Raw genomic sequence first — 25,373 nt, 5'->3', positions numbered from 1 at the left:
GCGTGCGAATGCACGCAGTACCGAAAGGATTTGAATCAGGCTCTACATCTTTTGCGTCCAATGTCCCTCTTTTTTTTTAATCACATTATTGATTAATTTTAAATTAAACCATAGTGTTCCATTTCTGGTTTTATCCAGCACCGGGCAGACTTGTCATTTTGTTGTAATTTTTGGATATTCAGTTCTTCCATTTACTGGAGAAGAAAGAAAACACAAAGTCTCTCTGTTACACGGGGCACACTAACAGGTTGAGACAGACTGTCAGATGCATTTATTGGTGCACACTCACAGTCCCTTCCTGGCCCCATCACAACAAAACATCAAGGAAGGAGGGAATTAATCAAAGATACAATTCATGCAGAATCACATCATTATTACAATGCGAGAAATGGCAGCATAGAATAGCAGGGGATGGGCACATAATGACATAAAAACTACAGCTACGGTTGCCACCTCTCCTGGATCTGTTGGCAACCCTCAAGGAGGCTTTTCCTGTCAACGGGATTCTGGTATTCTCCCGGAATTCATGTGACTGGAATAGCCTGCCCGGTTAAACCTGCCTGTGCCAGCATATTACCCCCACACTGTGGCCACTGTCAAGTGGCTCTCCGCCGCCGCTAGTAATAGCACTGTCCTGCCTGCCCAGCAGGCTGGGGTGGAGGAGGAGGAGGTCCTTTCTCCACCTAGAGGAGGAGCAGCAGCCAGCCCAGTGCTGCAGAATTTGAAACAGGCAGCATGATGTGTGAATCTCGTATATGGGGAGGTGGCAGCATTTGGGGGTAAGTGGCTGTCCCCACAGTCTTGTCACTGCATCAGGGGTCTGCAACCCACAGCGGGCTGCAGGTACATTCTGTCATGGCAGCCCCTTCAAAATGGCATAATTGATGGTTTAATTTGCAATGGGCATTACGTTAGGTGGCATGTGTAGTGGGCATTATGGTGTGTGGAATAATGTGTAAAGGGCATTATGGTGTAGGGCATTATATGTAATGGGCATTTTTTGTCTGATCGCGAGTCGCGATAGTAGCCCTGCCCACTTAATTAGGCCCCACGCACCCACTTGGGGGGGTTGGATCAGCAGGAATCGATGATGCATGAGGTGGCAACCCTAACTACAGCACACGGTTCACTGGGCCTCCTCCTGCACCACCAACCTAGCTACCCACTCCCTGAGGTGGCAGATATGATTAAGTACGGTATGTTATAACTATTGTTAATGGCGATTAAATATGACCAAAGTAACAATAAGTGAAAAGCGTAGGTTACGTATTATTTCCGTAACCTGCATACCCTTTATACCTAACTACGTGCGAACAAACAGTAGCGCAGCGTAGCGTACCTTTTATTGTATATTATACACCAAGAACCAATACCTTAATAAGAGATCCCTTCGCAGTACTTTGTCTCTAATCTGCGAATATACCTTTAAGGACAGAGTCCGTAATATACCTTATCGCTATGCGAATAAACAGACACAACCACTGTATAGAAGTAAGGAGATAAGAACTCCGTAAAAAGTTGTATTTAAGTCCCTAATGGACAAAAGGGGGTTACAGAAATAAGAAAATACAGGTATAACAAGTGATACAATATACTAACAATGAATACTCTAATCAGGCTCTGCTAGGGGGTAGGAAACAGATACAAGACACAATCAGCCAACAATACAATAAGAATAAATACCGTGAATGCAACCGTTTACCGTCTCATCAAATATGCGAAGCGCAGTCCGGTCAGAGCTCGCTATCGTTCAGGGATGAACTATAGCCCGGTAGAAAGTCAGGGAAAGGTAGATGTGCCGAAGTGACTGTGGCTGCTCTGGGTCGCCTATCTTATAGGGTCAGAAAGGGGAGGTCAAAGGCCATTCTCATTGGTCAGAGATCGTATGTCAGGTCCACTGTGATTGGGGGTAAGACGATGCACCTGGTTTGAATAGGTGCAGGGGAGTGAACTTTAAGAGTCCTTTGTTTGATGGTTTCGTTGTCAGCAGTTGTGAATAAAGATAAGAATCCGGTTTCGTCTAGATTCCTTTGTTACATACTTTCAACAGAAACTGTCTCTGGAATATGGATTATGTCCATAACTATCGGGCCGTGTATATTGCGAAATATTCGCAATGACCGGAATACTGCGCATAAGGAACGGAACGGAACGGTACTAATCATGATAAAGACAGATGTGTGCAGGGCTAACTAAGATATGTGTGGCGTTCTAAACCTTTAACTATATTTTACTTAGTGTCAGTATGTCTTTATGAATTTATGTGTGATAGTATGGCTACTCTTTTGGTCCACTTTGTCACACATACTCGGGTATGGAAACTTTATTTGCGCAACTCTGCGAACCAAAATGGCGGCCATACTATCCTAAAATGGCGTGTGTGCAACTCGACTTCCACAGTCCACCCTTTAACAGTAAATATAAAACTGTTACAATACAAAACATTTTACACGACAATACAGAAATTCATAATCCTAACAAAGAAATTGGGATCCATGAAATAAACATATAAGGGGAGTAAACCATCTGCTCTTGGCCGATCCAGGATCACGGATAAACGATGGGCCGCATTTATCGAACAATCTACTCAGGGTCACGAAGGATAATGTACAATTTTGGGATAAAAATAAAAACCGGGGTGGTTACAACATATACACGTTCACAAATATGGTTTCTTTAAAGGGAGGTGGTTTCGATTCTAGGGTCATATACCAAACCCTGGTCTTCCTCTGTATCTCTCGTTCTTACACTCATGATTTCGGTACGTTTTGCTTTTCCCCGGGTCACCACCTTTAAACATTTGAACAATAACACAAAGACTAGGATGGCACCACCGATACAGAGAAGGAGTTTTCCTATGCTAGCTATAATCCCTTGCGCCCATTCTCCTAAACCAGAGAACCAGTGCATTGGATTCAACCAGGAGGTCCATTCGCTAACTTTGTTACCTATTTCTGCCAGGCTGATATTATGTTCCCTTCTAAATTCCCATTTAAGCTGAAGAATCTCATCCATCCGATGATCGATGATTTCTTCTGGGTCTTCAGTATTGTTGGTGATATATGTACAACATTTCACCCCAAACTGTGTAGAGAGGGTGACACAATATCCTCCTGTCATAGCTGTCAGATAGTTCAACACCATCCGATGTTGGACTAGCTCTCTTTTATACGCTTGCAACTCCTTCCCAGTGTATCTAAAAGTGTCATCATAAATCTCAGTGATGTTATCTACCAAGCTGGCTAATGCTTGTATATATTTAAAATTTATGACTCCTCTGGCGGTATGGGTGATATCTAATGCAATGAGGAGTTGGATACCGAACGACTCGTGTATCATTTCAGAAGCTAGGGGTTCTTTCCTGATTGTTAAATCCCTTTTATGGATTTGGTCATAATGGGTATGAGTGTAAGGAGGAGGTATACCTCTGTGTATGCTCACCATCTCATCATGTGTAAGGGTCATCACTTCGGGTAATACTCTGCCTAAATAACAAATTCCAACGTAGTTCATGGAGAGACATTTGTACGCCCTTCTACCACAAATATAATAAACGTCGTCAGGGAGAAAATAAGGGACAGAGTATTTCATGATCTTGTCACACATTATCCATAAGAACATTCCCATCCCCTGCTCCCTGACTTGTTCCTCACAAGTTTCTGGCTGTAGGGTCATATTACAGTAGCCGGCTGATACTCTGCCGGCCATCATTTTACTTTTCTTCACCGTGTAAACATATTTATAGTGTCTCCCACTGGTTCGGATCTTTAACAACAATTCTTTATCAATAGGCTCTCCATCTGGACGCTGGGAGTAAGTTATTGTCTGGTTATGCCATGTCACTTCCCAAGTACCAATCGCTCTGGAACTCGAGAAGTTCATACATACCAGGGATTTATCCACTTGGTATGGGTGTAATCTAAGACTAGGGGACCTGGTATACAGGTATCTCTTATCCAATGGCCTCCCCTTATTTAATACGCTTATCTCTGAAATATTAAGCGGGTATGGGACTAGGCCTACACTACTCCTTTTATGTAACACTTGTGAACACACCCAGCATTCTGTTTGGTTTAAGACCTTACCCACTAACGAGTGGTAATCACTCAAAGGATGTCGGCCTGTAGTTGCCTTACTTGTCGACTGACATCGCTGGATGCATTCTTCCATTTTAGGTTGACAATATCTACAGACACAGTACTCACCAGACAATAACTCATCACATAGCCCTTGAACTACGTTCTCCTCATACCTTTTACCTTCTCCTGTTATGGGCAAAGTGTCAAGCTGGTTTAGGGATTCTACCTCACCCATATCTGGGTCCATTATTACACTGTCAGAACTCCGCTCCGATCGCTCTAGAATGTGGCAGCCACCGAGTATCTTTGGATGAAGAAAAGAACACAGAAAGAAAACAAAGAAATATATGCATAACTGTGAACCTGTTGCTTGGAGTCCTTCCATCATCTCTACCAGGGGACTTTTATTTTGCTCTGCTCTTGGACCTTTGTTCGCTCAGGTTGCTCGACCTTGGCTGCCTTTCAGTCTTCCCGGAATAATGCTTCTAGCGACACTTCTTCTCTTTCGCTCTCTGCACACTGGGACTCTGGGTTACTGGCTTTCTTGCAGTGGGACGAATGTATCCAAGTCTCTCTCTCTGCGACTTTAATCGATGTAGTGCTGGTCAACAAAACTTGGTACGGTCCTTCCCAACGGTCTATCAAACAACCTGAGCGTAAAAAATTTCGGATCATAACAAAGTCTCCTGGTTTAAGATTATGACAATTCTCGGTAGGCATATCAGGGTTCAGTAAATTCAGCTGCTTTTGTTGTTTCCTTAGCTGTTTGTTTATCTTTAGGATATACTGTACAGTTAGCTCATTGTTACATTTGAGATCATCCTGTGGGTCTATCATGATGTGTGGCTGCCGACCAAACAGTATCTCGAAGGGGGACAAGTTGAGCGGAGTCCTGGGAGTGGTCCTAATGCTATACAACACAATAGGCAGTGCCTCTGGCCATAACAACCCTGTTTCAGCCATAACTTTACCCAATTTGTTCTTAATAGTACCATTCATTCTCTCGACTTTGGCGCTCGCCTGGGGACGATATGGAGTATGAAGTTTACTATTAATCCCAAGGAGTTTACACATGATTTGGAAGACCTCTCCTGTGAAATGAGTGCCTCTGTCACTCTCAATGACCTTTGGGATACCATATATACAGACAAACTCCTGACATATTTTCTTTGCTGTAAAGGTAGCAGTGTTGGAGGCAGCGGGGAAAGCCTCCACCCAGCTGGAAAACATGTCAACACAAACTAATACATATTTCAAATTTCTACAGGGTGGTAACTGTATGAAGTCGATTTGTATTACCTGGAAAGGGCCTTCTGTAGGAGGGATGTGGGATGGCTCTGTTGGGATGGCTTTTCCAACGTTCTTCCTCAAACAGGTGAGGCATGACATTGCCACTCTACCTGCTTGAGAAGCGAACCCTGGTGCACACCAGTAGGCCTTTACCAGCTTGCACATACCTTCCTTCCCAAGATGTGTCAGCCCATGGGCCGCCTCGGCTAGACTAGGAAGGTATGCCCTGGGGGCCACTGGTTTCCCGTGTCCATCTCTCCAAAGTCCGGTGGACTCTTGGCCACATCCCTTCGACTTCCATACTGCTCTTTCCTGTGGGGAACACAAATTCTGCATGTCTATCAGTTTGGATGTGGATACCATGTTCAGTGTACAAAGGTTGGTAGGATGGGTGAAAATATTTACAGGGCATGCGGCCCTTTTCGCTGCCTCATCAGCGCGGCTGTTACCAAGTGACACCGGGTCCTTCTCTGATGTGTGAGCTTTGCACTTGATAACAGCCACTCTGTCTGGAAGCTGGATAGCTCCCAGAAGTCTCCTAATGTATGTCGCATGCGCCACTGGTGTGCCAGCCGCCGTCATGAAATTTCGGAGGCGCCATAGGGCTCCAAAATCATGCACTACTCCGAAAGCATATCTGGAGTCGGTATATATGTTAACTGATTTTCCCTGGGCCAGTTCACATGCTCTGGTCAGTGCCACCAGTTCCGCTACTTGTGCTGAGTGAGGTGGTCCCAAGGGTTCAGCTTCCACAATACCTTCTCCATCTACTACCGCGTAGCCTGTGCACAGCTCTCCCGTCTCCGTCTGTCTATGACAGCTACCATCTGTGAATAAGGTTATGTCTACCTCACTTAATGGGCTGTCGCTTATGTCAGGACGTGCTGTGAAGGTCTGATTCAGGTAGGTCATGCAATCATGTTTGTCCTCACTCTCACTAAACTCTGCTTTACCATATTCAGCAACATTCCCATCACCCTCCACCCTTTGTGCCTTGGAGGGCACATGAGGAAGGAATGTGGCTGGGTTTAGTGTGTTGCATCTTTTGATGGTTATATTTACTGGGGCCATCAGCGCCAGTTCCCACTTGGTGAACCGTGCTGAGGACACATGACGTGTTTGGGCAGAATTTAGGAGGGCAGAGACAGCATGAACAGTTAAATCGTGTCCCAACACCACGTCCTCACTCTTACTTACTAGTTGTGCTATTGCGGCCACACTTCGTAAGCAAGTTGGGAGTGAGCGTGCTACTGTGTCCAGCTGGCCACTGTAGTACGCTATTGGTCGGTTGGCATCACCATGTTTTTGTACAAGTACTCCTGCCGCACACCCAGCTGATTCAGTTCCGTACAGTTCAAAGGGTTTCCCATAATCTGGCATTCCCAGTGCTGGGGCCTTTGTTAGGCTCACCTTTAATTCCTCGAAAGCCAGCTCAGATTCCTCCGTATGAGAGACCCGATCTGGCTTAGTTGAGGAAACCATCTCTTGTAGTGGTAATGCCAGAATAGAGAATCCTGGGATCCAATTGCGACAGTATCCACACATGCCTAGGAACGTACGGATCTGGTGCTGGGTCTGTGGCAGTACCATGTTCTGAATCGCTTGGATTCTGTCGTCGGTGAGGTGTCTCAGCCCTTGGGTAAGGCAGTGGCCCAGATACTTAACCCTGGTCTGGCATAATTGCAGCTTATCCTTTGATACTTTATGTCCTGTCTCTGAGAGATGCATCAGCAGCTGTCTAGTGTCATCCACTGATGACTCCAGTGACTCAGAACACAATAATAAGTCATCAACATATTGTATCAGTATCGAACCACTCATGGGTTGAAAGGACTGTAAACAATCATGCAAGGCCTGGGAGAAGATGCTGGGGCTGTCTATGAATCCCTGGGGAAGTCGTGTCCAGGTATACTGTACTCCTCTGTAAGTAAAGGCGAACAGATACTGGCTGTCAGGGTGCAAAGGGACGGAGAAGAACGCTGAACACAAATCAATGACTGTGAAATGAGTACAGTGAGGTGGGATTTGCATTAGGATGACAGCTGGGTTTGGCACTACGGGGAATTGGCTCTCAACTACTTTGTTTACCCCTCTTAAATCCTGCACTAGTCTGTAGCCCCTCCCCCCGCTCTTTTTCACAGGAAAGATGGGACTATTGGCCGTGCTGGAAGTTCTAACTAGGATTTCCTGTTGGAGCAATCTTTGGATCACTGGGTATACTCCTAGCTCAACTTCAGGTTTTAAAGGGTATTGCGGTATTTTTGGGGCTATCCTGCCTTCTTTTAAGCGGATTTCTACTGGAGCTACATTTGCCATCAGCCCAGCATCCTGTCCATCTTTAGCTACCCTAGATGGATTTGATTCTACAACAGTGGAATACAACATTAGCCTCTGAGGACTGTCCAGCATATCTTGCACTTCTTGTGTAAGATTTCTAGGAGTGTCCAGAAATACCCCATCGGGGGTGCAATAGATGACACATCCCATTTTGCATAGTAAATCTCTACCCAGGAGGTTAGTCGGGGCCGCTGCAGCCAACAGGAAAGAATATTTGGTATGCAAAGGCCCGATTGTAACCTCCGCTGGTTTCGTCAGTGGGTAATGTTGTATTTTTCCTGTTACCCCAATTGCTGCTACTGATTGGTCAGTGAAACCCAAGTGAAGAGGAGTGTTGAGAACAGATCTGGCCGCCCCTGTATCAACCAAAAAGGTTTGCCTTACTCCAGCTATATCAACCTTCACCTGAGGTTCCTCTCTAAGGTGTTGAGTTAACCTAACTGGCTGTAGGATACAGGTATGACCTGTTTCCTATTGTCTGACCTGGGTTGCCCTTAGCACAGTGTCAGCCATCAGATGGGGAGGAGGCATGTTGCGTGACCTGTCTGTCTCCTCCCATTGTCTAGGGGCTGGGTATCTTCGTGTCTCACCCTGGTGAGATTCCCATTCTCGCCTATGTGTTTTGTAACTCCTGGGGTTTCCTGACCTACATTGTGTTGCAATGTGTCCCTCCTTATTGCAGTTGTAGCAAATAATGGGCTTTCTGCCTGTGTCCCTGGTGTTTCATTGGTATGCAGCTTTATTTGGGGCATGTGTAAGGGCTTGGATGCTAACTACCATTAGTTTATCAGCTTGCAGTTCTCTGCGTTTCTTGATGTTACGGTCGTGGTCTACAGCAGATTCCCGTAGGGCATCCACTGTCATTCCACGCCAATTTGGAAAAGAAGTTTGGACTCTGGCTCTCAGGTTTTCGCTAAGCCCTTCCACCAGCACAGAGACAATCATCTCCCTCAGGTGGGGGTCGTCCTTAGGCTCGGAGACACCAGTGTATCTTGATACCGCTAGCAAGGCCTTCGCGAAATAATCAGCAGCAGATTCGCCATCCTTTTGTTTGATGGTAAACATCCTGCTATATTCCACTGTCGCAGGAAAATATACTCCCAATTGTAAGTTAATCAGGCGTATATTTTCCTGGTTGATCTCATCATTTATCTCCTTGTCCACTTTCAATCCACTATCCTGAATGAATTTCGGGATGTCTATGTGGGCAGGGAGACAGGCCCTCAACATGATTCTCCAATCCTTGTTGGTGGGCTCATCAGAGTTTCCCAGATCCCTTACAAATTTCCGGCTCAGAGCCAGATCTTTCCTAGGATCAGGGAAATCTGAAATGATGGACCGCAGCTCTAGCCGTGTCCATGGGTTTAGCATGGTCATCTTTCTGGTAGGTATCACACCCTCTCTGTCTGCCTTACCATAGGGAACCTCCAGTGTGCGAACAGGGTATGTTTGTACCACATCCGCATGACTGGGACCTGCTTGGGAGTCGTCCGTGTCTGTGCTGTGTAGTGCATCCTTACCTGAGTCCAATACTATGCTGTTGGCATCAGCCGTCTCCTCCTCCTGTGCTGGGGCCCCAACAGCGGGTTGAGCTTTTCCCTCAAGCATGTTAATTGCATGAGAGACGACCAGTGCCAACAGCTGCTCGTTTTCCTCTCGGGTTTCCTTATAAGGGGATAAGACAGGGTACAAGTTAGCAACGGATACATTATTACTTATGTCTTTCTTATGAGTCATTAACCCCTTCGGCACATATGGGGGTGGGGGAGCTGATTCTATTGCGGCAGCGGTTGCATTTTGATTGTGGCTGATTGTATCAGGTATTGCCAGACCTCTGATTCCCCATTGTTCCTGTCCTTCTTTCTGCCACAATTTAAGAATATCTATATGCTTCACTCTCTCCTTACGACTGGAGAGCAGACATATTTCATCTTTTACTGCCGATAAGATTTCTGGATCAAAGCTGCCAACACTGGGAAATTCTAATTTGCTGCCTTGTGTCATCTTCTTCCATTTCTTTTGGTAAACAACTGCGCGTTCACCGTGCTTACAGCACATAATAAAAGCCGCCGATCCTTTTGGTCGGCTTGCTTCCTCCCTAACGTGCACGTTATCACATCGTGACCCGTTATTACCCATAATTACAGGAATAAACGTTCACAGCTTAATAGATACCGGTGGGTTATTACTTGTCTGAGAGCTCCCCAAACACTCACTTCTCAGCGACCTAGAACAGTCCCACAATCAAGCGGGTGCGAAGGCTACGAGGCAATGATACTCAATCGCCAAGCTCTCAACTAGCAGCGAACTTCTAGTTGACCTACAAGGCGCGGCCAATCTCTCCAGGGCACAACAAACTTGTTTTCCTGTGCCCCCAGAAACCGGATTTTCTAAAGTAGCTAATCGGATCGCTGGGTTCCGATGTATCTTCTTGTACCCTCCTAGCGGATCAGTTCCGCTGAAGGGGCAGTTCCTATGTGCACGTCGCCACGTACACCCTGTCCTAACTGGACTGTCCTACACTGGACTACACTGCGCTTGAGTCGTGCCGTCACACACCCGTTCGCCTCAGTTATTTTTCACACTGGGCGCTATTTACACCTTGGTCTTATGCTTATATTTGAAATATTTCTGTACAGAAAATCTTCCCAGGCTGGTAGCTTTTCACTAGATACTTATGCAGGTATAAATCCCTTATAATAAGCTATAGGAATCTATTAAAATAATGCTTGAGTTGCTTTTTTTTTTTTTTTTTAAATGAACAAAAAGAAAAAAAAAACTTATTTTCTTTTATTAATCACCGCCTTATTCGCAGTATATTACTATACTGTTTAAATAAAGGAGGAAAAAACTGCGCAATGGGAAACACTATAAATCAATAAAATTTATTATAAACAGTAATTGATTATACATAAGGTATGTGGCCACAACCTAAATATGATTAAAACATAAAACACATACATAAAAAATTATACTTTAAATAGCACCAATAGACTATACTGATTCTTAAGTTAAAGAGTAGCAAAAATTAGTATAAGCCTCAGCGGGTTAGTATTGCAGGTTTAATGGATTAGTTGGAATTGTATACTTGTATCCATAAAGTCCATGCATTCAAACTATAAATATAGTTTTGCTTACGTATAGTTAGTAGATAGCAGCATGCAAAGTTGTCATTAGTGAACCATTAGGATTAGTTGTATACGGTTGTCTGGCCAGACAAAAAATATATATATAAAAAAAATTGTGTATAGGAATATACCTTTGGAGATTTGTAGCAAGTTGCAGTTTCTGGTGCCTCCCAGTTGCTGGGAGGCACCAGAAACTGCAACTTGCTACAAATCTCCAAAGGTATATTCCTATACACAATTTTTTTTATATATATATTTTTTGTCTGGCCAGACAACCGTATACAACTAATCCTAATGGTTCACTAATGACAACTTTGCATGCTGCTATCTACTAACTATACGTAAGCAAAACTATATTTATAGTTTGAATGCATGGACTTTATGGATACAAGTATACAATTCCAACTAATCCATTAAACCTGCAATACTAACCCGCTGAGGCTTATACTAATTTTTGCTACTCTTTAACTTAAGAATCAGTATAGTCTATTGGTGCTATTTAAAGTATTATTTTTATATGTATGTGTTTTATGTTTTAATCATATTTAGGTTGTGGCCACATACCTTATGTATAATCAATTACTGTTTATAATAAATTTTATTGATTTATAGTGTTTCCCATTGCGCAGTTTTTTCCTCCTTTCTGTCTCTTCCTATTGGGACCAGTTGAGCAGTCCCACTAAACAGCAGCATCTGTGGAAACACTATTATTATATTTCTAGGTTGAATTACGTCTGATTGTTTAGCGCTGGTCTTGTCTGTTTTTCTGTTTAAATAAAGCTAGTGGTTTAATACTGTTCACCTTTGAGTTCCTATGTGTGCTGCATGTGCAGTACCAATGAACAGCCACGTGTGTACGTGCGTTGTTCACAGGCCGCCGATGAATCGGCCACCCACGTGTTCTATAGTGTATTTGCAAGGTTGCGCTCGGGTTTCGCTATACGCAGTAATTGCGCCTAAATGTGGAATAAATCCCTTAACTCCGTCCGAAAGTTACGTATCAAGATGCGAAATAAATCCCGCACTTAATCCGTAAATCACGTACAAAGATGCGAAACTTTCCCGATATGGGCACGTGCGCGCGCACCTTGCGTAATACACAATAGACGCTTTACGTTACTGCAAAAGGCCCAGGACTTGTCGCCACGTGGCGGAGTCCCTGGTTTTGCAGTAACTAACAATAAAAGTTATAGTTTTGCACAGAGGGGATCCTCTATGTACTATAATAAACACAGACTCCACGTGTGCGAACCTTATCGCACGTGGTACATATACTGTAATGAACAAGCAACTCAAGACACTATACCCCGTTAAACTACTTGTGGCAGGCAGAAGTACAGTTTACTAAACACTTAATATATGCTTTAAACACTTGGCTTTCACTTATTGTACTCCGGGTTCAACGCTAGCACTTCTCAAACCCCGCACCGCCGCGGACCTGGCCTATCCAGCAATGGATAATAATACTTCCACCCTTTTGCTGGTATAGGTCGGGCCGCGCGCCTGGTACTGAGTTCTAGAATGTGAAACGGCCGGACGACAGCCCCCAATTGTTAATGGCGATTAAATATGACCAAAGTAACAATAAGTGAAAAGCGTAGGTTACGTATTATTTCCGTAACCTGCGTACCCTTTATACCTAACTACGTGCGAACAAACAGTAGCGCAGCGTAGCGTACCTTTTATTGTATATTATACACCAAGAACCAATACCTTAATAAGAGATCCCTTCGCAGTACTTTGTCTCTAATCTGCGAATATACCTTTAAGGACAGAGTCCGTAATATACCTTATCGCTATGCGAATAAACAGACACAACCACTGTATAGAAGTAAGGAGATAAGAACTCCGTAAAAAGTTGTATTTAAGTCCCTAATGGACAAAAGGGGGTTACAGAAATAAGAAAATACAGGTATAACAAGTGATACAATATACTAACAATGAATACTCTAATCAGGCTCTGCTAGGGGGAAGGAAACAGATACAAGACACAATCAGCCAACAATACAATAAGAATAAATACCGTGAATGCAACCGTTTTCCGTCTCATCAAATATGCGAAGCGCAGTCCGGTCAGAGCTCGCTATCGTTCAGGGATGAACTATAGCCCGGTAGAAAGTCAGGGAAAGGTAGATGTGCCGAAGTGACTGTGGCTGCTCTGGGTCGCCTATCTTATAGGGTCAGAAAGGGGAGGTCAAAGGCCATTCTCATTGGTCAGAGATCGTATGTCAGGTCCACTGTGATTGGGGGTAAGACGATGCACCTGGTTTGAATAGGTGCAGGGGAGTGAACTTTAAGAGTCCTTTGTTTGATGGTTTCGTTGTCAGCAGTTGTGAATAAAGATAAGAATCCGGTTTCGTCTAGATTCCTTTGTTACATACTTTCAACAGAAACTGTCTCTGGAATATGGATTATGTCCATAACTATCGGGCCGTGTATATTGCGAAATATTCGCAATGACCGGAATACTGCGCATAAGGAACGGAACGGTACTAATCATGATAAAGACAGATGTGTGCAGGGCTAACTAAGATATGTGTGGCGTTCTAAACCTTTAACTATATTTTACTTAGTGTCAGTATGTCTTTATGAATTTATGTGTGATAGTATGGCTACTCTTTTGGTCCACTTTGTCACACATACTCGGGTATGGAAACTTTATTTGCGCAACTCTGCGAACCAAAATGGCGGCCATACTATCCTAAAATGGCGTGTGTGCAACTCGACTTCCACACTATTGCATTTAACATTTTAATTTTGCTTTTATTATAGCACAAGACTGCTGTCTATTATGTTTCAATTATTTATACTATGCCAATATTATGATTTAAGTATACTTATTCACAGGCAAACCTAGATTTGGGCATTATTTTTGACAGATAAATCTCTTCCATGCCGCTTAAACATTATAAGTATGCCGTTTTCCAACACCAGAGGAATAGAGTGTAGGTGTTGCACCCGCAGCACATGCTTGCAATGTCGACACCCCCTCCTTTCCACCCAAAGTGTGCATATGGGCTTAAATTAAAGGGGAACAACAATAAATAATGGGGGCATTATCAAACTGAGGCTATTTATTCTAGGGGCAGAAGCACACTTGGGGAGGTGGCAGAGGAACACATGGGGAGGGGGCAGTGGCAGAGACATACATGGGGAGGGGCGGTGACAGAGGCACACATGGGGAGGGAAGGTCACCTTTTTAAACCTCAAACACGGTTTAAACAATTGTAGCAGTCCCCCATCTGCCTCTCGGTTTCATCTGACTAGTCCCCGTGGCAAGTTCTGCATGTCAGGCCCCAGTTAGGGTGTGCTTTGGGGCTGTGACATATGACATGTGGCCGCTGATGAGTCAATGGACATGTGGGGCCACGCAATGCTGCTCAGTCTCAGCTAAAGGGTCACTGACAGAGGGACCCACTGGTGCTGATTATCCCAGCCCAGAACTGCTTCTTCCACTCACACTTGAGAAGCAGCCTCAGCGGGCCCCTCTGTCAGTGACCCTTTAGTGAGGCTGAGCAGCATTGCGTGGCCCCACATGTCCATTCGCTCATCAGCGGCCACATGTCATATGTCACAGCCCCAAAGCACACCCTAACTGGGGCCTGACATGCAGAACTTGCCACGGGAACTAGTCAGATGAAACAGAGAGGCAGATGGGGAACTGCTACAATTGTTTAAACTGACCATAACGTTGAAGGTGTCTGTCACTAGTGGCGTCACTTAGAGATGGTTAGGGAAGATTCCACTTCCCATGAACAGATACAATGGAGGATATTAGAAATGGCATTTTGGAAGTCACTGCTGCACAAGTCCTGCAAGCAGCTAAGGCCAAGGAGCAGACTTCAAATATACCGGCACTGTCTCTAAAACCGGTGAAATTGCAGGGTGTTCATACTACACTGAGGCATATCTGGTGCTGTTTGAATGTACCGCAAATGTGTTTTTTACATTAACTACAGCTTTTAAAAAAATTACAAGAGGTGATATTGCCCATAGCAACCAATCAGATTCGTCCAATCATTTTCTGGGATGCAACAGAGGATAGAATCTTAATAGTTGCCATGGGCTTTACTATATTTACGCCTTAAAGTGGAAAATTTTTGGCTCACGCTGGAGTCAAAACTGGAGTGAAAACATGACAATGTCATGGCTGCTGCTTTGAAAGAAAGGATACATTTAAGGTGCTCGCCATCGCTGTGGACAGGGTTGAGACTATGCGATAGGTGCCTAAGAATCTCTCAGATATACCAGAATTATGTGTACCGGGAAGCCTGACTCTGAAGCTGTGTACACACTGGCCAATATATCAGCTGTTCGATTGACCAGCCGATATATTGATGGAACATTGGCTAGTGTGTACAGGCAATACACCTGTGAACAACTTCATTCACAGTCATATCGCACCGGCTATATAAAAAATTAATTATAAAGGTGAGATGACACACCAAGCTGATCAAAAAGAGGGTGCAAGGTCCAAAAAGTAATCACTCAACTCCCCACAGATTGAGCAGATGACCAGCACTCACAAGTATGAAGAAAAACGGTGGTATAATTCAACAGTATATTATATGAGTTGCTAGTAGCAGTACCAGACAGCTGTTTCAACACCAGTTTTCTTCAGAAGTGTTATACACAACGGCAGGCAGAAATATTTAACAGTGAACACGGCACCAATCCCGCCCCATTGTCAGCCTGTTTAAGGCTAAAGTAAAAGCATAGAGTTTACTCAATGCGAGCACATCAATCAGCTGGAGGCGGCGTCATGGGTATCTGCCTAATTGAAGGATTCCCGGTACTTATGTAATATCTGGGCTCCCGTTTTTCTTATGAGACCACGTCCACTCGCCACGCTTCGGGCCCGGTGGCTCGCTGCGCTCGCCACACTATATAAAATCAACTCAATGCGTAGTTGGATAGTAGGGGTATGAAAAAATGGGGTGCATTTAACATGGGAGCCCAGATAATACATAAGTACCGGATTCCCCAATATTGTTTGCAGATTGGTGGTGTGTAGGCAGCTGGGCATCAACCCTGAAAGTTGTAATCGTATCAAGATTGGGGGACAGAAACATAAGCATATACAATATTGGGCTTAAATCCACATGCACCATTAAATATAACTCCACAGATTGAATATATAAAATCTAAAATAGAACCATGGGGCAGACTCCCGCTTACAGTTACTGGGAAGGTAAATCTTGTAAAAATGATTGTGCAGCCGAAGGTTCTGTATGTGCTACAGCACTCCCCCGTCTACCTTCCACGATGAATATTCCGCCAGATAGAGGGGTTAATCTCCTCTTTAATTTGGTCCAATAAGACACCTAGATTGAAATTAAAAACCCTCACTAGGCCAAAGGGTGAGGGAGGGCTGGCACTGCCGAATTTTTGGCTTTACTATCTCACAGTCCAAATAGCTTGTATAAAGAATATGGTCCAAGGGGAGTTTAGAGATGATAATATCATAGAAATGGTCAAAATCCTATCCTCAGGGCATACACCTTTACAGCTACTTCTGAGCGGTAATATGAAACGTAGCTGGCCACCAATAGTAAAACAGATGATCTTAGTATGGAAGCAAGTAGAAGAATTACTGGGGAGAAAGGGCTTAGATCCAGAAACACCTCTTAATAACGCTAAAACATTAATAGAATTAAAGAAACTGCAAGTCAGGAAAATCTGGGGAGAGAAAGGAATAAGTACTCTTGGACAGCTTTATGAGAATAAGGAATTGAGATCATTCCAGTCACTAAAGCTGGCATTTTTCCTCCCCAATAAATATCTTTTTAGATATATACAATTGCGACACGCCTGTAATGTCCAATTTAGTAAAGAGGTTCCTAATTTGGAACCTTCGCGGACTAAAAAGCTATTAATGAGATGTCCCAGGAGACATGAAGTATCCTTCCTTTATAGAGCCCTATGCCAGGAACTCCAAGATGAGGGCTTAATCGAGTTGAAATCTAAATGGGAGGTAGACAAAGGACCCAACTCAGGGGATGAATGGCAGGGGGCCTTAGCAGATATACGCTTAGCTACTAACCAGGCTAGTTTACAACAGATTCAGCTCTACATAGTCCATAGAACCTATATGACCTTAGAACTATTATATAGGATAGGAGGGAGGGAAAATGCTAACTGCCCCAAATGCGTAGGCAATATAGGCTCATTTTGGCATCTGATATGGACATGAACGGAAGTAGCAGGGTTTTGGGAAGCAGTAATTAAGGAATTGATTGCTATAGGAATCCCCAAAGAGAGCTGTACGCCCTCAGCCTGTATACTATCCATCATCGAAAGAGGCCATATGGATAGGTATTTAAAACAATTCTTTGTCATACATAGGCAAATCTAGAATTATGGTAATGGCTGGTCCCAGATCTAGACATAACAGCAGGGGGACCTTTGCGCGGCTAAGCCATGCAGCAAAAAAAGGGGTGTGGCCTCATGGGAAGGAGGCGTGGCATCACAAAAAGGGGTGTGGTATTATACTTTAGACCATACACAGTAATGCCCATTACACATTTTAGCAAACTCCGTAATACCCATTGCACATAAAGCCACACGCCATAATGCCAATTACACATAAGGCCACACACCATAATGCCCATTATAGATTGTGCCACACATCATAATGCCCATTACATACTATATTACAAACCATAATGCCCATTACATATTTGCCACATAAGTGCTGATTACCTACATGCTCATTGCTAGGGGGTTCATGCTTGATGGCACCATAGTACCCATTACACATGATTCCGCACACCATAGTACCCATTACACATGATGTCGCACACCATAGTACCCATTACACATGTTGCCGCGCACCATAGTACCCATTACACATGATGCTGGACACATAATGTCCCTTACACATGATGCTGCACACATAATGCCCCTTACACATGATGTTGCACACATAATGCCCCTTCCACATGATGCTGCACACCGTAATCCCCCTTACACATTTAGCCACACATTATGCGTAATGCCCCCACATACCACCACTTGAAGCGTCCCTTAAGCAATGCCCACAAAAGTGGCACTTACTGTAAATTTTCATATGAGTCTTCGCTGCTGCTGCACGGAGAGATGGAGAGGGGTGCAGCTGCATCTATGGGGAGAGGAGCAGAGCGCAGCGCAGAGCACGCTCCCACTCCCATCCTGGTGTCCCCTCTAGCCGAGTGGACATTTGAAATATTGTGCGCACTGTTGTTGTGCTTGACGTCGGGGGAGCACGCCCGGACATCGGCACCACATGATTAAGGGGGAAGGGGGGGCTAAGGTGAAAGCGGGGAGAAGAATTGGAGTGGAAGCAGCAAGGGAGACAGTCATTGACAGCTGGGCAGAGAGCAGGAGGCTGCCCGGCTGTATTCAGAGTACTGCAGGTCACGGCTGTTTGAAATAATACCCCTTTCACAACAGAAAATGCAGGGATTTACCCGGGAATATGGTCCCAGGATCATGCAGGGACATTCCCAGGCTGACCCCTTATACACCAGCCTAGTCCCTGCGTTTTCTGGTGTGAGGGGGAGAGACAACCACTCCCCTCTCCCTACGCCCCTTTAACCAACCAGCTATATCTTCGGAACCAACTGACACATTTACATGAGACCAGTATCATATTGAAGAACTTTTGAGTTGGCTTCGAATTATTTTGGTCCCGTGAAGCTGGGCTGTTTGGGTCCAGAGAAATCTGCCCTCAGAGAACATAAACAGTCATGAAATTACATTTAAGAAATGAAAAAAAAAAACGGTTTAACCTCAATATCCCTGGAACCAATTAACCCATATGGATCCAGCCTGGTATCAGATTGAAGGCCCAGCGATTTGGGTTCGACTGAGATCAACCTCGAGCTTCAGTGATGCCAAAGGGGGAACTGGCAGTCAATGAACTGGGTGGGGGTCGGAATTAGCGGGTCCCATGTTATCCTATAGGGAAAAATTTCCAGCTTTGCCTGGCAGTATCTCCGGTTCCCAGGGGGCTAGAGACACGGGGCCGGGCTCATTGGAAAGCCCCATCCCTCAGCTACAAAATCGGCTAATGGGTGGTCCTGTGCACCCCCGGACCACCCCCTAGATTCGCCTATGTTGTCATAGCCTCTACTCTGGCCAAGACTTGTATAGCAAGAAAATGGCTAGTTGAAGAAGGCCCAGATATAGGTACATGGAAAGCTTTGGTAAAGACTACCATGGAACATGAAACATTTACACACTTAGCAAGAGGTACAGAATCTACTTTCCGTAGGGTATGGAAAAACTTCAGGACCTGGCAGGAAAACTCCCCTTAGAAGTATATTGCAGATAGGATGAAATAAGGAAACCTAGAGATAGAGCAACTGAGAACAGGAAAACAGAAATCAACCTAACAAGGGAGGGAATGGGGGAGGGGGGGGGGATGGGAGGAAATAGAGTACTGTCATTGTTTTTTTTTTGTTCGGGTAGAAAGCTTTATTGAGTAGTTGACGTAGAGCGATAATCATGGAACCTTGATTGAATATCTGGATACTGAGATGGGAAGATATGAATTAGTCAAGATGAATTAAATCTTTCTGACGCTATGTTATGCCCTGTATTGATTAACATAAGATGGAAATCGTATGGTGAACTCCACGGTCCTCAAATAGAATGTAGGAAAAGTACATAGCACTAAAAGATGAAACACTGTAATCACGTAACAAATTCACAGAGACACTGTAATATAAGTAAATATAATTCTAAGTATGTATACAGGGACACAATTGTATAGTATTGCCCTTCTGTTTTGGCAATGAGTAACTTAAAATTAGAAACAAAAGTAAATGTTACTTCAAGCACTGATCAGAATAATGAAAAATCGCACAAATTATGGAAATCACGAGAATGGATTAAATGTAAGATATCAGTGAATAAACACAAAGTAGGATATAACTAAATTATAAAGTATATAGTGAAGAGAGAAGGTGGAGCTCACTATGCGATATAGCGGGAATCTGTATAACAAGAAACACAGTAAATGTCAAACCATCTACGGATAGATAACAATATGTCAATACTCGATAAAATACTGTTTTAAATTATGATGTTTAAAAGGAAAATTTTAAATAAATAAAGTATGAATAAAAAAAAAAATCCACATGCACCTTGACGAAAAAGCAGGTGACAGCCGAGGAATAAAATGAAGGCCTAATTTATTCCATGCTTGTTATCTATTATCCAACCCGATATACTGTGGGGGTAAAGATCTTAAGGCGACTGCCAGATGGCTGTGCCAATGTAACTTACTGATGGAACCATTACATATATCTATATTCCTAGGTATGGCGAGTGTGTTGGTACTTCTGTATCTATATATATATATATATACAGGGCTATTTTTCAGCAGGAACGCACCGGAACGCCGTTCCTGAAGTTCAAATTAAAAATGACGTCATCAGGAACGGCGTTCCGGAACCTGCTCAGTACTCGGGTCGCGGTGGGGGGCTCATCGCGCGCAAAGGGGAAAGAGCGACTGAATAGCCAGTGAGTGTGCCTGGCTGTGGTGGGCGGCGTGCGTCTGGCAGTCGCAGCGGTCTCTACTTCAAGCCGGCCGCTGCGGGACTCTGTGGGTAGCGCTGTCCACAGCAGCTACACACTACGCAGCGGCGGCAGGCGGGCAGTCCAGCACGAATAGGGGGAGCGGCCACGACCTCTGAAGCAGCCGCGGGAGAAGCGGCAGAGATGAATTGGTGAGTGTGGTCACGGTGCGGTGCTCCTAGCAACAGCGCGTCAATCTCACCTGCTCCCGCTCCCCGTGCTGCGCTGCCTGCTGCTGTGTAGTTCTTATTCTGCAGTGCAGTCATCACAGCAGGAGGCAGCGCAGAATGGGGAGCGGGTGAGATTGACTCTGTGCTGAGCTTGTGCAGCCTTCAGTACATATTAAAAATTACTTATGTCCCTCTGCTGATATTTTAGAAGGGTTCCTCGCTCAGGTGCTGTCTCCCACCTCCAGGCCTCCACGCTCCTGCAGCAGTGCACCTTTTACTATAAAAATTGTTCCTCTCCCCCTGTCCCGCAGTTGCTTTTGGTGCCTTGAAATGATGATGTAACATGTAAGGGACATCCGTGTGTGATGTAACATGTAAGGGGCATCCGTGTGTGATGTAACATGTAAGGGGCATCCGTGTGCGATGTAACATGTAAGGGGCATCAGTGTGTGATGTAACATGTAAGGGGCATCCGTGTGCGATGTAACATGCAAGGGGCATCCGTGTGTGATGTAACATGTAAGGGGCATCAGTGTGTGATGTAACATGTAAGGGGCATCCGTGTGCGATGTAACATGTAAGGGGCATCAGTGTGCGATGTAACATGTAAGGGGCATCCGTGTGCGATGTAACATGTAAGGGGCATCCGTGTGCGATGTAACATGTAAGGGGCATCCGTGTGCGATGTAATGTGTAAGGGGCATCTGTGTGTGATGTAACGTGTAAGGGGCATCAGTGTGTGATGTAACGTGTAAGGGGCGTCAGTGTGTGATGTAACGTGTAAGGGGCATCACGGTGTGCGATGTAACGTGTAAGGGGCATCAGTGTGTGATGTAACGTGTAAGGGGCATCACGGTGTGTGATGTAACATGTAAGGGGCATCACGGTGTGCGATGTAACGTGTAAGGGGCATCACGGTGTGCGATGTAACGTGTAAGGGGCATCACGGTGTGCGATGTAACGTGTAAGGGGCATCACGGTGTCCAGAATAGAATTGAAGCAAGGGTTAAAAAAAACCATGATAAGGCAGACCAAGGGGCGGGGCTGTGGGTGGGTCAAGGGGCAGGCTGTGGGCAGGCCAATGTCTAGGAATCTCTCAACACAAAGTTGGCAACCCTAGCTCTGCAACAGGGGTCCTCAGACAAGAGGCCCAGCATACCGGTGGAGGCCCACGCTGGAGAGAGGGAGAGATGCCTGAGGTACACTCGCCACTGAGGGGGAAGAGAGGATTAGGAGGCGCAAAGTAATTTCTGTAACTTTCAAACACCTGTGTGCTCTCCCTTCTCTACCACCACCACCCTCTCCACCTCTACCATCCCCCTTTCCTCCTCTTTTAAACCCCCCTCTCCTCCTCTAACCCGTTTCTTCCCCTACACCCCCTCTCCTCCTATGCAACCTCCTCTCCTCTTTTACCACCCCCTTTTCCTCCTCTAACCTCTGTCTTCTCCTCTATAACCCCGTCTCCTGCTCTTTCAAGGAGTTGCAGTCCTCTGCTGCCAGTGCCACGGATCAGGAGGAAACACGTTGCTGTGGATGGCGGGAGGAAGTCGTCACCGTGGATTGGAAGGAGGAGGCCTGGGTGCCGCAGATAGGAGATTGAGGCTCTATACCAGGGGATCGCAGACAAGAGGTCCCGGCACGTGGTGAGCGGGAGGAGGAGGCCCTGGAGAGAGGGAGAGCTGCCTGAGGTACACTCGCCACTTTGATAGTTACAGAAATTATTTTGCACCTCCTAATCCTTACTCCCCCCTCAATCAAACACCTGCCTGCTCTCCCTTCTCTACCACCCTCCTCTCCTCCTCTACCACCACCTCACCTCCTCTACTCCCCCCTCTCCCCTATACCACCCCTATTCACCTCTACCACCCCGTCTCCTCCTATACCATCCCCTCTCCCCCCATAGCACCCCTCTCCCCATATACCACCCCACTCCTCCTCTACCACCCCCTTCTCCTCCTATACCATCCTCTCTCCACCCCTCTTCTCCTCCTCTACCACCCCCCATCTCCTCCTCTTCCATCCAATCTCCTCCTCTACTACCTCCCATCTCCTCCTCTACTACCCCCCATCTCCTCCTCTACTACCCCCCGTCTCCTCCTCTACTCCCCCCCGTCTCCTCCTCTACTACCCCCCATCTCCTCTTCTACTACCCCCATCTCCTCATCTACCAACCCCCTTCTCCTCCTCTACACTCCCTCTCCTCCTATACCACCACCTCTTCTCCTCTACCACTCCCATATCATCCTCTACACCCCCTTTACTCCTATACTACTCCTTCTCTTCATCTACCTCCAATCTCCCCCTCTACCACCCCCATCTCCTCTAACCCCTGTTTCCACCCCTAAACCCCTCTCTCCTTCTCTACCCCCTCTCCTATACAACCCCCTCTCCTCCTCTGTCCCCTCTCCTCCTCTACCACTTCCTCTCCTCTTTTACCACACCCTCTCCTCCTCTAACCCCTGTCTCCTCCTCTACAACCCCATCTCCTGCTCTACCACCTCCTTTCCTCCTTTAACCCCAGTCTCTTGGAGTATTGGTGTGTGTATGTGGAAATATGGGGGGGGGGGGAGTAGGCAGATACCTTGCACCGGCCCTGCGGTCCCTCCCTCTCTCCTCCCATCTCTCTTTCGCTCCCCATCTCACATACTCCTTATCTCCCTTTCCTCTCAACCCACTCTCCCTTCCCCCACTCTCTTTCCCTCTGTCACTTACTCTCACCCTCCTCTCCCTCTCTCTCCCCCTCACGCTCTCTTTATTTTCTCATTCTGCCCATCTCTCTCTCCCCTCCCCCTATCCTCCCATCACTCACTTTCCCCTTTCACCCAATCCCTCTCTCCCCCTCTCTTTCTCTCCTCCTCTACCCCCTCCATCTACCCCCTCGTTCTCTTGCCCCCTCTCTCATCCCCTCTCACTTACTCTCCCCTCTCATGCATCCTCTCGTTCTCTACATTCTCTCTGTCTTCGCTCTCTCCCCCCCTATTTTTATGTCTCACTTACTCACTCCCTCTCTTTGTCTCTCACTCACACCCTCCCTGTCCCCTCTCTGCCCATTTCTCACCCCCCTCTCTCTATTCCACTCACCTCCTCTCTCCCCTCGCTCTCTGTGCCTCACTCCTCTCCCCTCTCACTGTCCCCGTCTCCCGTACCTCTCACTCCCATCCCTCTCTCCACCTTCCCTAGCTCCCTATGTCTCTCCCTGTAGCCACCCACTGCATCACCATCTACCTCTCCATTGTAGCACTATCTCATCATTTTCCTCTCTCTCCTGTCACTCCGTCTTGCCTGGACATTACCCTCTGCCTACATTACATTAGGAGGAGGGAGAGTGCAACATGCAGTGTATAAATAGTGCCAGGCTTCCATGCACCCTCTAGCTAGCGGAAGTCTAGCTTCCCCAAACATATATATATATATATATCTGTGTGGGCCATATGTATAACGGGCATCTCTCTGTGTGGCATATGTTTAATGGGCATCTCTGTATGTGGCATATGTATAACGGGCATCTCTGTGTGGCATATTATAATGGGCTTCTCTGTGTGTGGCAAAGGTATAATGGGCTTCTCTGTGTGTGGCATATGTATAATTTGCATCACTGTGTGTTGCATATGTATAATAGGCATCACGGTGTGTGGCAAAGGTATAATGGGCATCTCTGTGTGTGGCATATGTATAATTTGCATCACTGTGTGTTGCATATGTATAATAGGCATCACGGTGTGTGGCAAAGGTATAATGTGCATCTCTGTGTGTGGCATATGTATAATGGGCATCAGGGTGTGTGGCATATGTATAATGAGCATCACGAAGTGGGGCATATGTATAATGGGCATCTCTGTGTGTGGCATATGTATAATGGGCATCTCTGTGTGTGTCATATGTATAATAAGCGTTACGGAGTGGGTGGGGCATATGTATAATGGGCCAATTCTCGGCGTGCAGGTTGCAAAACTGCGGTATAAAGTAGTCTTTTCCTGCAATGCTGTGCCCCTTGCAGTGAGGCTACACCCTTGTGCGCCTAAGGCGTGCGCATATTCTCCACTTTGCTGCTGGGGATTGTTATGTTACTGCCACTGTTGGGAGGAATTATATGTTGTTTTTTTTTATGTAATACCCCGCCCCTTTTGTAGCTCCTCCCATATCACCGCCCACTTTCTGCCCCGCCCACAGTTCCTGAACCTATTTTCCTACAAAAATAGCACTGTATATATATATATATATATATATATATATATATATATATTGGTGGTTCAGCCCGGCACTCGCTAATGAAAAATTTTGTAGTCCTCAGCAGCAATAAAGGCAGCGGCACTCCACGGGATTTGAAACACTGATTTGGAGAACCTAGATTCTAATTGTTCATCCCATAGGAGAAGGTGGTTCCCACAGGAGCTCTAAACCATTGACACCATAGCAGGACCTTCAATGGTTAATTAAGAAGCCCTGAGGATAACGATTAGAAATTTTTGCACTCTACACTAGCAGGGTTATTGCATTTTACTTTAAGTCTATTGATAATGGATTATCGGCCCTAGGGCCATCCTCAAATAACGGACTAACTATCACCTCAATGCCGACCAATAGGTTCCAAGACCGATTGTCTTTGAAAAAGGGTTCTATAGGATCATAAGACCTGTGACACAACATAAAGACTGCTAATTATTCCCCTGATGAAGTCTTTGTAAGACGAAACGCGTTGGGATTTTTGTCATACTGCTATTGAAGAACGAAATAAAACACATTATTGGAAACTCAACACTTTATTGATTATTTGGATTCTGATGGAACGTGTGGACTATTGAATTTAT

General features: G+C 45.5%; 1 long non-coding RNA gene across 1 annotated transcript in view; it reads right to left on the bottom strand.

Annotated features, from left to right (window-relative positions):
- The window catches only part of LOC146008918 (uncharacterized), a 118,580-nt gene that overhangs the window by 92,127 nt on the left and 1,080 nt on the right, over positions 1 to 25,373 (bottom strand). The gene's annotated exons all lie outside the window — the stretch shown is intronic.

The sequence above is a fragment of the Crinia signifera genome, chromosome 6 (genome assembly GCF_055691185.1).
Source record: "Crinia signifera chromosome 6, ASM5569118v1, whole genome shotgun sequence".
Classification (NCBI taxonomy): Eukaryota; Metazoa; Chordata; class Amphibia; order Anura; family Myobatrachidae; genus Crinia; species Crinia signifera.
Note: the sequence above shows the minus strand (reverse complement) of the source record. Positions and strands in the feature narration are given on the sequence as shown.